General features: G+C 48.3%; 1 protein-coding gene across 8 annotated transcripts in view; it reads right to left on the reverse strand.

The window, feature by feature from the left end:
* Window positions 1-12169, reverse strand: part of IL1R1 (interleukin 1 receptor type 1) — a 78551-nt gene that overhangs the window by 27743 nt on the left and 38639 nt on the right. For 5 of the 8 annotated variants that reach the window (XM_049651277.1, XM_049651275.1, XM_049651274.1 and 2 more), the window contains exon 2: window positions 2206-2342. The exons of 2 other annotated variants lie outside the window; for them this stretch is intronic. The gene's annotated coding sequence lies outside the window, so the exon portion shown is untranslated. Of the gene's footprint in view, window positions 1-2205; window positions 2343-2466; window positions 3240-12169 lie in introns of those variants that run through there. One more of the 8 variants, XM_049651279.1, reaches the window with a different exon arrangement.

A 12169-nucleotide genomic window follows, 5' to 3' on the forward strand; every position in this document is an offset into this window, starting at 1 on the left:
TACATACAGGTTCTTTGTGCCAAGGCTCTGACTTTCTTTTTCAAACTCAATGCCCCGCCTCCTTGTCCCCCACCGTGGTCCACGGCCTGTTCTTCACCTCAGAGACTTTGCCTTCCCTAGTCCCTCCTCCCTTCACCTGGCTACCTCCCTCATCTATCAGGTCTCAACGCCATCACCATCATCCCCGACAGACCCCCAGGCCGGCTGGGCCTTCCTCCTCTGTGCTCATGCAGGTCATAGCCCCCACCCGGCACATCTTACTGTGGTTATCCCAGGACAGGAAGCATCATGAGGGCAGGCACCATGACAGGCCCCTCACTGCCCCCACAGAATGCCACTACACTTGGAGCTCAAGCCCTTAATAAATTTGCATGGAAAAATGAAAAAATTAACAAAAGAAATAGCTCCCCCCTCTAACCCAATTTCAGGGGCAATGTCCAGAGTAAACCATGCAATTTCACATTTTAACAACACCTGTCTGTTAATTTTTACAGGAGATGAAATCTGTCTATATTATCTGAGGCTACAAGTTAATTGCAAGCACAAAACAAATTGTAACAAAGACATCACTAATTCAGACACTAATGACGTGCAATCATTTAAATATTATCTGAAAAATGTTCTATTTAAGAAGTGGTATTAAAACCCATAAAAAATGTCACAAGGTGCTTTTTCATAAATGCTGAGAGAAAAAAAAGACTTTCTCAGTATGATAGATGCTCCCATTTATAGTCTCCCCACTTTACCCCCAGCATGAAGACTATGATCCTTAAGCCTGGTTCAAGCCTTGAAACCTACCTCAGAGCAGTAAGACTGCATTCCTTAAATATCCTGTAATTCTGACATTTCATTCACGTAAACTGGCCTTCTCCCAAGTTAGCCGAGGTTAATCGCGCTATTATCATTATATATTGCCTTTAAACTATATTCAGATTATCAGCAGCCTGGCTTATTAGCTCTTTCTGTAGCTCTGTGGAAGTGTTTTAAGTCTCCCTGATAGAGAGGCAGAAAAATAAAGGTTTACATGATTTCCCAATGACCAGGTCCAGGCCAATCAACTACTCACGTTACTTTCTCTGAAACAATATAAAGGCACTATGAACCAACTGAACAGTGCCAGCTATTATTTCATGCAGTTACAAGATCTGACTTGTGTGATTACGGAACAGGGAAGAAAAGGAAGATGCCCAGGTGAATTTTATGTATAGACTGTATCTCAGGATCTAATTCCAAATTACTCGTAGGGTTGTAAGGGTTGTAGAGAATTACTTGGAGAGAGCTACATGATGACGCAGGGGTGTCCACCCCCAGGGCCCTAACTCAGCCTGGAGGAGGGCTCTTGGATGAGGTGTTACCTGAACCTCAGGAGGTGGTGGGGAGCCCATGGAAGAGATCAGCCCCATCCTGTTTCAGAGTATAAACCAAAGGTGGGAAGTTGAGAGGCAAAGCTGGGGAGGCCCAAAGTGCCCAGAACACGGAGTCTCGCTGTGGAGATGACTGCAATTTGTAGGTGGCAAAAAAGAAAATCACTTAAGCCACAGGGTGGTGTGCGATCAGATTTTCATGTTTTATAGAAATCTTGGCACCCATGTGGAATACAAAGCAGAGATAAGAGGGTTGGCGGGGAGAGCAGGCTGCTGTGAAAGGGAGTCCAGACGAGAGGGCATGGGGCCATGAGTCAGCGGCAGTGATGGGGTGTATCTGAGACCCAGTCAGAGGCAAGCGAGAAGAAGGGTGACAGAGGGGGTCTGGAATGCACCAGCCCCTGTTGATTCAGGTGGAGACCAGCAAGGGGCAGGCCAGAAAAGGGGGACAGGCTCCAGAACCCACAGACAACCCGAGGAGATGCCCAAAGGGTGTCACTCACAGCACGACTGGGCCTGGGTCTCCTGTGGCTAGCTAGCAGTGTGGCCTCCAACAGAGACCGAGAACCCCAGTGTCAGCTGAAAGCTGAGTGACATGGACACAAGGCCTGGAATGTGCCAGAACTGGAGAGCATACAGAGCACTGGGAGCCATCATCACACAGGTCGTAATCGTAGTGACAGGTAAGTGACCTGGTCACTGGGAAAGTGACTGAGCGGTGACCCTCAGAGGGGCCACAGACCCCTTCAGAAATCAGATAAAACCATGGAGCTGACCCAAAGGAAAATGTCCGGACAGCTGTCCAATATTCGGTATACAATGAGAGATATGCCAGGATCACCTGAAGCTGAGGCTGAAGACTGCAGCTGTCTGTGAGAAAAGGCCGGTGAGCCCCTCACCCCTCGAGAGGTGTGAACTGGTGTGTGAGGTGCTCCTGCTTCTCAGGATGGAGTCAGCATCTTTAAGGGGCGAGTCTACCTGGGGAAGGAAGCACACACACCAGTGTAAGCTCGACTGAGGAAGCTTAGTCACCGACCGACCACTGCACAGATCTCAAGAGGTGTCCAAAAAACCCTCAACAAGCTGGAAAAATGTGCCATACGTTTAAAGAGCAAGATGTCCCACGGTCCTCTGAGACGACGGTTTCAGAAGATCGAATCGGGGGCGTGAGAGATGCCAAGAGGTGAACAACCACCATCCCTTCTGGGAAAAAAAAAAAACACATACAACCTGGCTCTTTGCCAGCCTCAGGGATGCAGAAAAATGGAGCCACCTGTGGGGATCTCACCGCTTTCTGCACTTGGAGAAGAAAGCTCAGAGAAAGACCCAGATGCCAGGAAGAAATGAACAGGTCCCTTGTAAGAACAGGCACACTGGGAGTCCTTCCTTACATCAAGTGTATTGATACACCTGCATTCCAAATTACAGAATTTGAAACAACTTCCAAAAAGCTGAGCTGTTATGTCCTGTAGACATTCCACAATTCTTTCCCTGGTTTTACGGTTTACTTTCAATATGTTGGAGTCTGACATTTTCTTCAGGTCTGATTCATTTCCTTAGGCCCTGGAAATGCTGGTAAGACTGAGGCATAAGGCCTTTTAATGTCCAATCAATAAAACAGCCTAATGCAACACCAAACACGTTGCTTAGGTTAAATAGACTAACTACTGCCTGATTATTCACATTAGATTTATGAGAAGATACAGCATAACGTGAAGGGGTCAGAGGCACAGTGGCTTGTCCACATGAATCACACAGAACACAAAATCAAAGACTCCCTGATCTTCCTGCCCCCTGTCCTAAGCACAGTGCCCTCTCGGTCTCCAGGAGTATGGCCCAGAAATGAGTGCAGCGGGGGGCAATTACCTGAGGAATGTCAGAGAAATTAATAGAGGTGGGGGGGGGGGGGGGGGGCGGGGAGAGGATGGGCAAGAGGAATGAATCTACTTGGAAAGTCCAGGAAATCTTTTGCAGAATTGACTTCCCACCTCCCCTAAACCACTTCACTTTCCCTCTTCCTCTTTGCCCCAGAAAGTTGTTTAAAAGAACTTTTATATTCTGTCTCCACTTCCCATCCTCTGCTGTTTGGGTTATAGGGTCTTCTCCTTGCCCATCTGCAAGCACGCTGCCTTCCGCTTCCACCACGCCTCTCCAGTGCTTCTCAGGGCTGTCACTTCGTTCTACTGCTCCCAGTCCACCTGCTTCTTCTGTGATGTCCAACCAGCTCTGAGCCGATTCTGATCTCAGGCCTTTCCCAGGGGCCCTGTAGAGGCCCCTGCCCTCAATGGCCAGGACCACAAGTCACATAGGGCACAGGGCACCGCATGCCTCAGACCTCTGGCTCTGGGACCCAGGGCTTGGGCAGCAGTGGTGGTTCGTCCCAGTTGCTGGCCTTCCCTACCTGGGCCGGGAGAGAAAGGTACAGAGAGGACCCTCTACCTCTCCTATGTTCCTGTGAGGGGGGGCCCATCCTACTCACCTTGCATGTGGTAAGAGCTCAGGAAGGAAGGGAGGGAGGGAGGGAGAGAGGAAGGGATTCACCCACCATCTTCACATTAGACTACACGAAATCTGGCCTTGAAGCAAGGGGGAGAAAGGATAGAATATAGGTACTCAGTGTGAGTCAGAGAAGAGAAATGCAAGGGAACCACCCTGGACAAGGAAGACTACCACTTCAGGGGTTACACAAAGGACGCACAGCCAGGAAGCCACGCAGGACGCTGGGGGACAGCAGACGGAGCAGGAGCAGACACTGGGAGCGATTCCTGCCAGAAGGGATACTGGCCAAGTCACCCTCCCTTGTTCAGAGGCAACTGAGCAAAGCCTGCAGTGATTTTTGAAATTGGTTTATAAGTAAAATTCAAAATATTTTTAGAAAGTATTGACAATAAAAACCGTCATGTATTTATTCCACTGTGTTATTTTTCAGATGCGTTTTTCACATAAAAAAAAATGACTAAGGAAGGGGAAAGGATTAATGCTCCCAATAAATTAACAATCCCTAACACAATGCTCCCGTCCTGCCCGCAGGTGCCGTGATGTCTGTGTTCCATAGGAAATTTCCCACCCTGCCTACCCTCCTCTCCATGGCAGCTTCCAGCTGGTGTGCAGAGACCCAGCTGTGCACTGAGGTGCTGATGCCCAACCAGGGTAGTCAGCCAGGGCCTGGCATGACAGGAGGCCTCGGCTGGTCAGCCCCCTGCCCCCAGCAACCTGGTCTATTCACTGCAGTGCCCCGGGGTGTGAAAATGGGAAACACAGCTTTCTATGACAATTACATGAAATGTATAGTTCCCCTTGCATTTTGGTGATTATAACGTATCTGGAAACTGGAAACTGGTACATCACACCACGATTATGTGTCATATGAAAAATATGTATGAAGCTACTTGTTTATTGACAATAAAATGGAGGGACTCCTGGGTGGCTTGGTAGGCTGAGCATCTGACTCTTGATTTTGTCTCAGGTCAGGATCCCAGGGTCAGGGGATCGAGCCTTGCATGGGGCTCCGAGCTGAGTGTGGAACCTGCTTAAGATTCTCTCTCTCCTCCTCCTCTGCCCTTCTCCCCTGCTTGCACATGTGTACTGTCTCTCTCTCCCTCTAAAATTAAAAAAAAAAAAAGATAAAATGGAAATGTGAATTTGAGGCATAAAGCAATGTCCTACCAGACCTAGAAGGACAAACTTCAACGTGAACTAAATTACAAAAGCAGAGATCAAGTACAAGAATTAATAATGAACATACAGGCCCCCAGCAGAAGCGTCCCACTTCACCACACAGTGCTGTCCTGTCAGTCTGCAAGGAACTCCATATCCAGCACTGACACAGGAAGGGTGACAGCTGGGGGACAGAGTGACTGTCACCAGAACCCAAGTGGTTTCCACGAGGCCCAGGGCCCCAGTGCAGAGGGAAGGGGCATTTATTCCTACTTTGTGGCCACACTGCATCTATTAACGCCTTCTTGTTCTGGAAGAATTTCCCACAACCTCGAGGAATTTCCTTCCTATTGCTGAGGAATCCCCCCACATTGTGAACCTGGCTTTCCAGGACAGAAGCCAGGCCCAGGACAGAGGTGGCATGCACCAGACATCATGAAGAGGCAGGTGCTGTGTGGGCCCACTTCTGGGAGAGGGGCAGCGGAGGCACCAGGCTCTGAGAGCAGCGTCTGAGCCCAGGCTGTATTGCCCCGCAAAGGACCTGTGGGGAGCAGACCCTGGGATGGTTCACGCTCTCCCTGCCTACATTAACCTCTGAGATGGATTCCCTGATTGCCCCCAGCTCGGTCACATATCATGAGGGGCCCTGCACGTGCACACAGGTAGACATTCCAATCCACATATCCAAGTTCACCCCCGCCATACAGCCTTGGCCACTCAGCAGACCAAGGAGGCATACCGGCAGCAGAGTCCATAGGGGAACGACTTAAGAAAGAGACCTGTTATACTCTGTCCAGGCTGTCTGGACAAGGCATTTAGGGGGGCCCGGGTACCTGGGTCATGGCCATGCTGCCGTTCCATTACATGTTCCAAGTAGGCACATCCTTTTGGTTCTACAGACTCCTGGCCATGCTAAGGCACACAGCTGGTTGAGAAGCAGAGCAGAACCCTCCAAAGTACAGAACCTCGGAGGGACCACTTTTGCCTGCCTCTAAGGGAAGTTCCGCAGCAGCCAAGCCTCCACAGAAACCCAGGAAGAGAGAGAAGACAGCAGCAGATGCCCCCTCCTTCCTCCAGGGACCTGAAGAGCCCCACATCTGAAATTTAAGTGGAAATCCTAACAGTACTTTCACATTTCCACCTCATACCAGCTCACTGTTCACAATGAGTGCCTTACAAATACATATGCAGCATCATCTAATAAAACTTCTCATCCCAAACATTATTCAACGTGTGTATATATGTATATTTGACCTAAGAGAAATATTCAGAGAATTAGGCTTCAACTAAGTGACTGTAACTAAGAAGCGACTGTGGATAGCCCCTGGAAGAAACAAGGACTAAATCAGGTTCTTCAGCTCAGGAATCACCACAACCTCCATGCTCTATTGAAAACCATCTTGTTGTGGCACCTGGGTGGCTCAGTCAGTTGGGCATCTGACTCATGACTGCTCAGGTCATGATCTCACGGTTTGTGGGTTCGAGCCCCGCATCAGACTCTGTGCTGGCAGTGGGGAGCCTGCTTGGGACTCTGTCTCCCTCTCTATGCCCCTCCCCTACTCACTATCTCTCAAAATAAATAAACATCAAAAAAAAAAACCCATTGTGAACACATATGGGGAATGGAATATGGCATTAAAATCAGGTCCATAATTTTGACCTTTACCTGTTACAAGGATTCAAACAGTAATTAAACAGGCTCCAATAATGTTAGGACCCAAAACGTTAGGTTTAAAGACAAGGCATAAAGAAACTTGCTCATAAAGCCATAGAACCACAAAACTGTGGAAAATACTTTAGAATTCTGGACTTACACAAATCCCTCTTTCATAATCTAGAATCCGCAAATCCCCAAGGAGAAGCTGTAGACAGCCAGGGAACTTGGAGTCTAACTTCCTAGGGTACTGATTTTACTCAAGGATTCTCTGGGCAGAGTTATATTTCTATTAGAGAAAACATGGCTATATTATGAAATGGAAAGAAAGATCTCCAAAAGGTAATGCATGAGTCATCAAAGAAGCCCTGAAGGTGAGTCACTTTGGAGTGCTAGGTTGAGCATTTACTCCTTTGGTGGTAAAATCTGAGAGGCATTGCCCTATATAAATACCCGCAGTCATCTCTGTTCGGCCCCAGTCATGAGAAAGGGAACAACGAGGGCCACACAAAGTCACACGTGTGGGGCCAGACTGTCAGAGCAACCTAACCCTAACACTGAGACACCTCCCCAGGAAGGTTCCATGCCCGAGACAGGGAAGGAGAACAAGGATGTGAACACAAAGGGGGTCACCACAGTGTGATACAATGATTTCCGTTCTGCAGAGAGGAGAACCATGTACCCCACCACACACAGGGCTCCTAAAACCCAACTGTGTGTTCAGCGTGGCTATCACTGATTTTCCCCCAGAGACAAAGTTATATAAAACTATGAGCTAACAAAACCACTCCCACAACAGAGGCCACAGAAACACGCATCATCTCAGAAAGTCTGAGAAACACTGAAACTTTGGCGACTTTCCTTTCAGATGATCCAAAAGCCCGGCTCACCGCAGATTCATCCGGCGTATTTACCCACACGAATGAGGCAAGGAAAGTTTTTTTAATCACCAAAGGCTATCACGCACAGGGATATGGAGATAAAGTAAACACAGTCACAGAGGTTTTAGATGTTGCTGTATAGTCTAAGTTGTTCCGCTATTACAAGGCACAAAGCCACCGGATTGGTGGTTTCGTGTGGGTTTCAGGGACAACGGGGAAAATAAAGCAGAAGGACGGGACTGCCATCACTAGAGGGCTACAAACAGGAATCGGCCAGACCTATCTCTTGGTTGGACTTGAATTTTAACACAGTCCAATTTCTCCCCAGTGAACCCTCTAGGGCTCCTGGACCACAGCAACCAGACCCAGTTGACAGGAAGGGCTCTGCTCTCCTGTCCCTTGTCCCCCTTTCAAATGCTCTGCCTGGCCCTGTCAGCTCTCCAGCACAGCTCCAATGCAGTGCTTGCAAGGGGCCTGATACTGAGTCTGGCCTCACACAGCTTGCCCTTAAGCACTGCCTTCCAGTTGTGAGAACGGTTCTGTTGCTCTAAGTGGCAGCTACAGGTAGCCTCAGGGGACTAGACATTCTCCATACGAATTTTTCTTTGTTTTCACGCCTGTGTTTTTTTTACCGAGATGAAATATGCATACAGTGAAACACACAGTAAATCTTAAGTGTATAATTCCATTAACTATGATAACTGTATACACCAGAATACCCCATCAAGATACAGACCGTCTCCATCCTCCCCTAAAGTTCTTTTGTGTCCCTTACTAGCCACCCCTCACTGCACAGGACTCCACGTTCTGATTTCTATCATCACCAATATGACCTTTTAACAGTTAACTTTGGACGGCTGGCTTGCACCCAATCAGTGCCCTGCTATGTTAGGGCACACAGGGGCATGAAGGCTTCAGTCACTCACTACCAAGTGATGCAAGGGAAGCACTAGTTCTCAAAGGGGCCAGTGTGGCTGCTAAGGTAGCACTTTTGGAAGTGTGGAGAAGGGGACACCTTGGGTGATCACAACGAAGCATTTAGTGGTAGAGGCCCTTCCACAACAACTCGAGGCAGTTCCACAAAGTAAAGATGGACTCTTGTCCTGCATGACTTCGAAGCATCTCATGTCATTTATCATCTGGGGAGGCTAGTGCCTAATTCCGTCCTACACTTACAGATTGTTGGCACACTTTTCGTACATACTAAATTTTTCAGGAATGCAAATATGGTGAAAACAGAGAGGACTGACTTTGACAACCACTTAGACCTTGAGCAAGAGTCACTCATCATTCAGTGGTACTTGGATCCCCCACCAGGATGTCTCTGATCCGGACCAAACTTGGAGTTGTCCTCTGTGATCCTACAGTCCAGCCTACATAACCCATTTGGCAGCCTCATTGGGTTCTAGTTTGGTTCTGCCCAAGCATCCATCCACACAGTGATCCTTTACATCTAGCTATTATAGTGGCTATTTGGAAATTACATTGTCGGTAAGTTTTATTATATTATTTCAGAATTGCAAATATTTGCATTAGTAAGGGGTAAGTGATGAATCACAGGAATCTACTCCCAAAGCCAAGAGCACACTGCATACACTGTATGTTAGCTAACTTGACAATAAACTATATATTTAAAAAGAGGGGTAAGGGGTTCTGAATGAGCCAAGAAGCACTGCTCAAAGTGACAGAATTTAACTCTGGATTGAACTCAGGGGCAGGAATCATGGGCTGTATTTGCTGGTGGCCTTCAGTGCTCTGGTTTGCCAGGCCACACGTGCAGAGCTCACGATGCATAGGCCACCTCCCCCACCTCCTACTAGCACCCTAAGTCCAGCTGAAACTCGGCTACCAAACCGCACTGTCGATGGGGAATCGTTTCAAGAGACACCCTAAAAGTTTCTCTTTGTACCTCTTCAACAGGGACCCTGTGGGGGGGGGGGGAAGGTCCCACTTTTCTCTGTTACCAGGCATCCTTTTACTTCTCCTAAGCACTTCATTTACAGCTTGAAGACACAGACAATTGTGTCCCACCAGGTTTCCTCTCTCCCACTGCCTGCAGGAAGCTACACTGGGGTTGTCAACCTTGGTCACACGTTTAGAACGCCCAGGGGGCTTTAAAAACACCAGTGCTTGGGCGCACCCCCAGAGACGCTGCTTTGTTTGCTCTGGAGTCCTGGCATTTCTCGTCAGAGTACCTCAGGCAATGCTAAGTAAGGTACAGGCAAGGCCGGGGTACCCAGCTTACCTCCAGATTTATAGCCCCACTTGGCAACTTTGCAAATAGTTCAGGAAGGTTTACGTTTGACACTTTTCTAGACTCACTGCAGGCTCCACTTCCTCTCCACTCTTGTTTTTCTTTCATCCTATTTTTCATTTATGGCATCTTGTAAATCCTTTCTGGAACAGGTAGGAATGGGGAAAGCCTCCATCACCCTGCCACGTGTATTAGAAGCGCAGAGTTCAGGCGTTCAAACCTTCAGGAACCCCAGCCCCTTTCAACACTTGGTGAGCTCACTCTGGTTCCAGGGCTCCCCCACAGGCTCCCCAGTGCCGAGCACGGCCAGGAGGCTGCAGCAGCATTTTCTGGGGTCACAGCCGGCAAGGGCAGGGTGGAAGGAGCAGGCGAACAAAGCTGCTGACAGCACAGATCCTGTAAGCCGGCCGACAAACTCGAAACCTCAAGGGAAAACACAAACCCAAATACAAACGACAGCAGATGGAGAACATCATGAGGCTGGGCCATGGCCAGTGAGTCTCAGTGCCTTCTGATGGCAGCTGTCCTTCAAAGTGGCAAGTTCACAGTGAGTCTGTCATGTAGCATAATCTCTGTACTTCCCTCCTCCCTATGCTGGGGTAGTTGCAACTGTCCGGCTTTGGCACTTTGATTAATAAAACACTCTGTTTACAACATCATCTCTTCCTGCTTCCAGGAGGACACCCATCTCCCACTGGTGCATCCCAGCCACACGGTTTCCATTTTCCATGATCCAAGTGCACGGCCAAGCCCTAGAGTATATCTCAGCATCCTTGGGAACCACCCATATAAGTTGTATCTGTATCCATTACCTTCTTGCCCTCTCCAGTGGAGACACTGAACGGTGTCCTGCCTGTGGGTGGCCAGCGTGCCCACTCTCCATTCAAAGAGGCATAGTTCAAAGAACCCCCTTAGGCAGAGAGACTGCAGTTGCCCTGTGACTTCACCAAGAGGACTCACATCCATTAGAGGGCAGAGATTTTCATCTATCCCATTCACTGCTCTGTCCTCAGTACTCGGAACAGTGCCTGGCACAAAGTAGGTATTCAATAAACATTTGTTAAATAAATAAGTGAATCTAATATTAAGTAGTATTTCACCAACAGTAAAAGAATTACTGACAAGATGCTATTTTAAAAAGCCATAAAGAAAGCCTTTCCGCATTATGCCACACAGAGCTGAGTAGAGCCTGTTTAAAAAGGAGGGTTTAGGGGCACCTGGGTGGCTCAGTCGGTTAAGTGTCTGACTTGATTTCAGTTCAGGTCATGATCTCATGGTTTGTGAGTTCGAGCCCCCCCTCCGGCACTGACAGCTCAGAGGCTGCTTGGGATTCTCTCTGCCTCTCTCTCTCTCTCTCTCTCTTTCTCTCTCTCTCTCTCAAAACAAATAAATAAACTTAAAAAAAAAAAAAGAAAGAAAAAGGAGAATTTAGTTTTGCCCTGCCAAGATCATGTGAAAATTCAGGTCAAACATCCTTTCTGGAACTACATGGAGGCCACCCAAATGTAGACAGGGCCAGGTGATGCTCCACACGCCACAAAGCGGCAGCTTGCCAAATAAGACTAAAAATACATAAAGGGTTCCACGTCCCTTCTCGCATCAAATCCCATCCCGGAGGCCCCACATTTTCATCTAGCACAAAACATAATACAGGATGTGAACACAGAATATTAAATGCAATAACAAGGATATGAAATAAGAAATTAAAAGCAGTCAAGAGAAACAAAGGTGGCCACAAATGCACAGTAAACTGGGTGTGGAAAGGGGCAGCAAGCCCCCCAGCACTCCCCCCACCCTACATCCCTGGCTCTCCTCAGTTCGCCAATAGTCCTGGAGTTCAGTGTTATACATTCACCTTCCAGAAGCTTGGTACCAAGCCAGGGTGACCCAGACAGCACCTTCCAATAACAGACGGATCTCAGCTCACCTTTTTTCTCCAAGGCATCAGTGGCCCAGAGATGTCCCTTACTTGGTTCCTACGCTGTGGCGCTAAAAGCCCTAGAACATGCCCATCTGATAAGCATCTCCTACCACCAGAAATCACTGGGGACATCTGCCCTGGCAGGAATCCACACACCCTCAGCAGCACAGAGGAGAAAGCCTGGGCAGGCACGGACCATGGAAGCCATCGGGCGGTAAAGCAGAAGGCATAGCTTTGGAGTCCCGAGGGCTCACTCTCCTTCTGGGTGCCAGTCCCCCAAGTTAGTCACCTTGTCTAAGCCTCCACTTTCCCTGCTGTGAAAGGAAGGTGGTAATAGCGTGTCTCTCACAAGACTTTGGGGAAGATAAAAGAGAAGCTTAAAGAGCCTTATAAACTGTGAAGTACTGGACCTGTCTGTTGTGAATGAGTCTTCTTCAT

This window comes from Panthera uncia (genome assembly GCF_023721935.1).
Source record: "Panthera uncia isolate 11264 chromosome A3 unlocalized genomic scaffold, Puncia_PCG_1.0 HiC_scaffold_11, whole genome shotgun sequence".
Taxonomy (NCBI): Eukaryota; Metazoa; Chordata; class Mammalia; order Carnivora; family Felidae; genus Panthera; species Panthera uncia.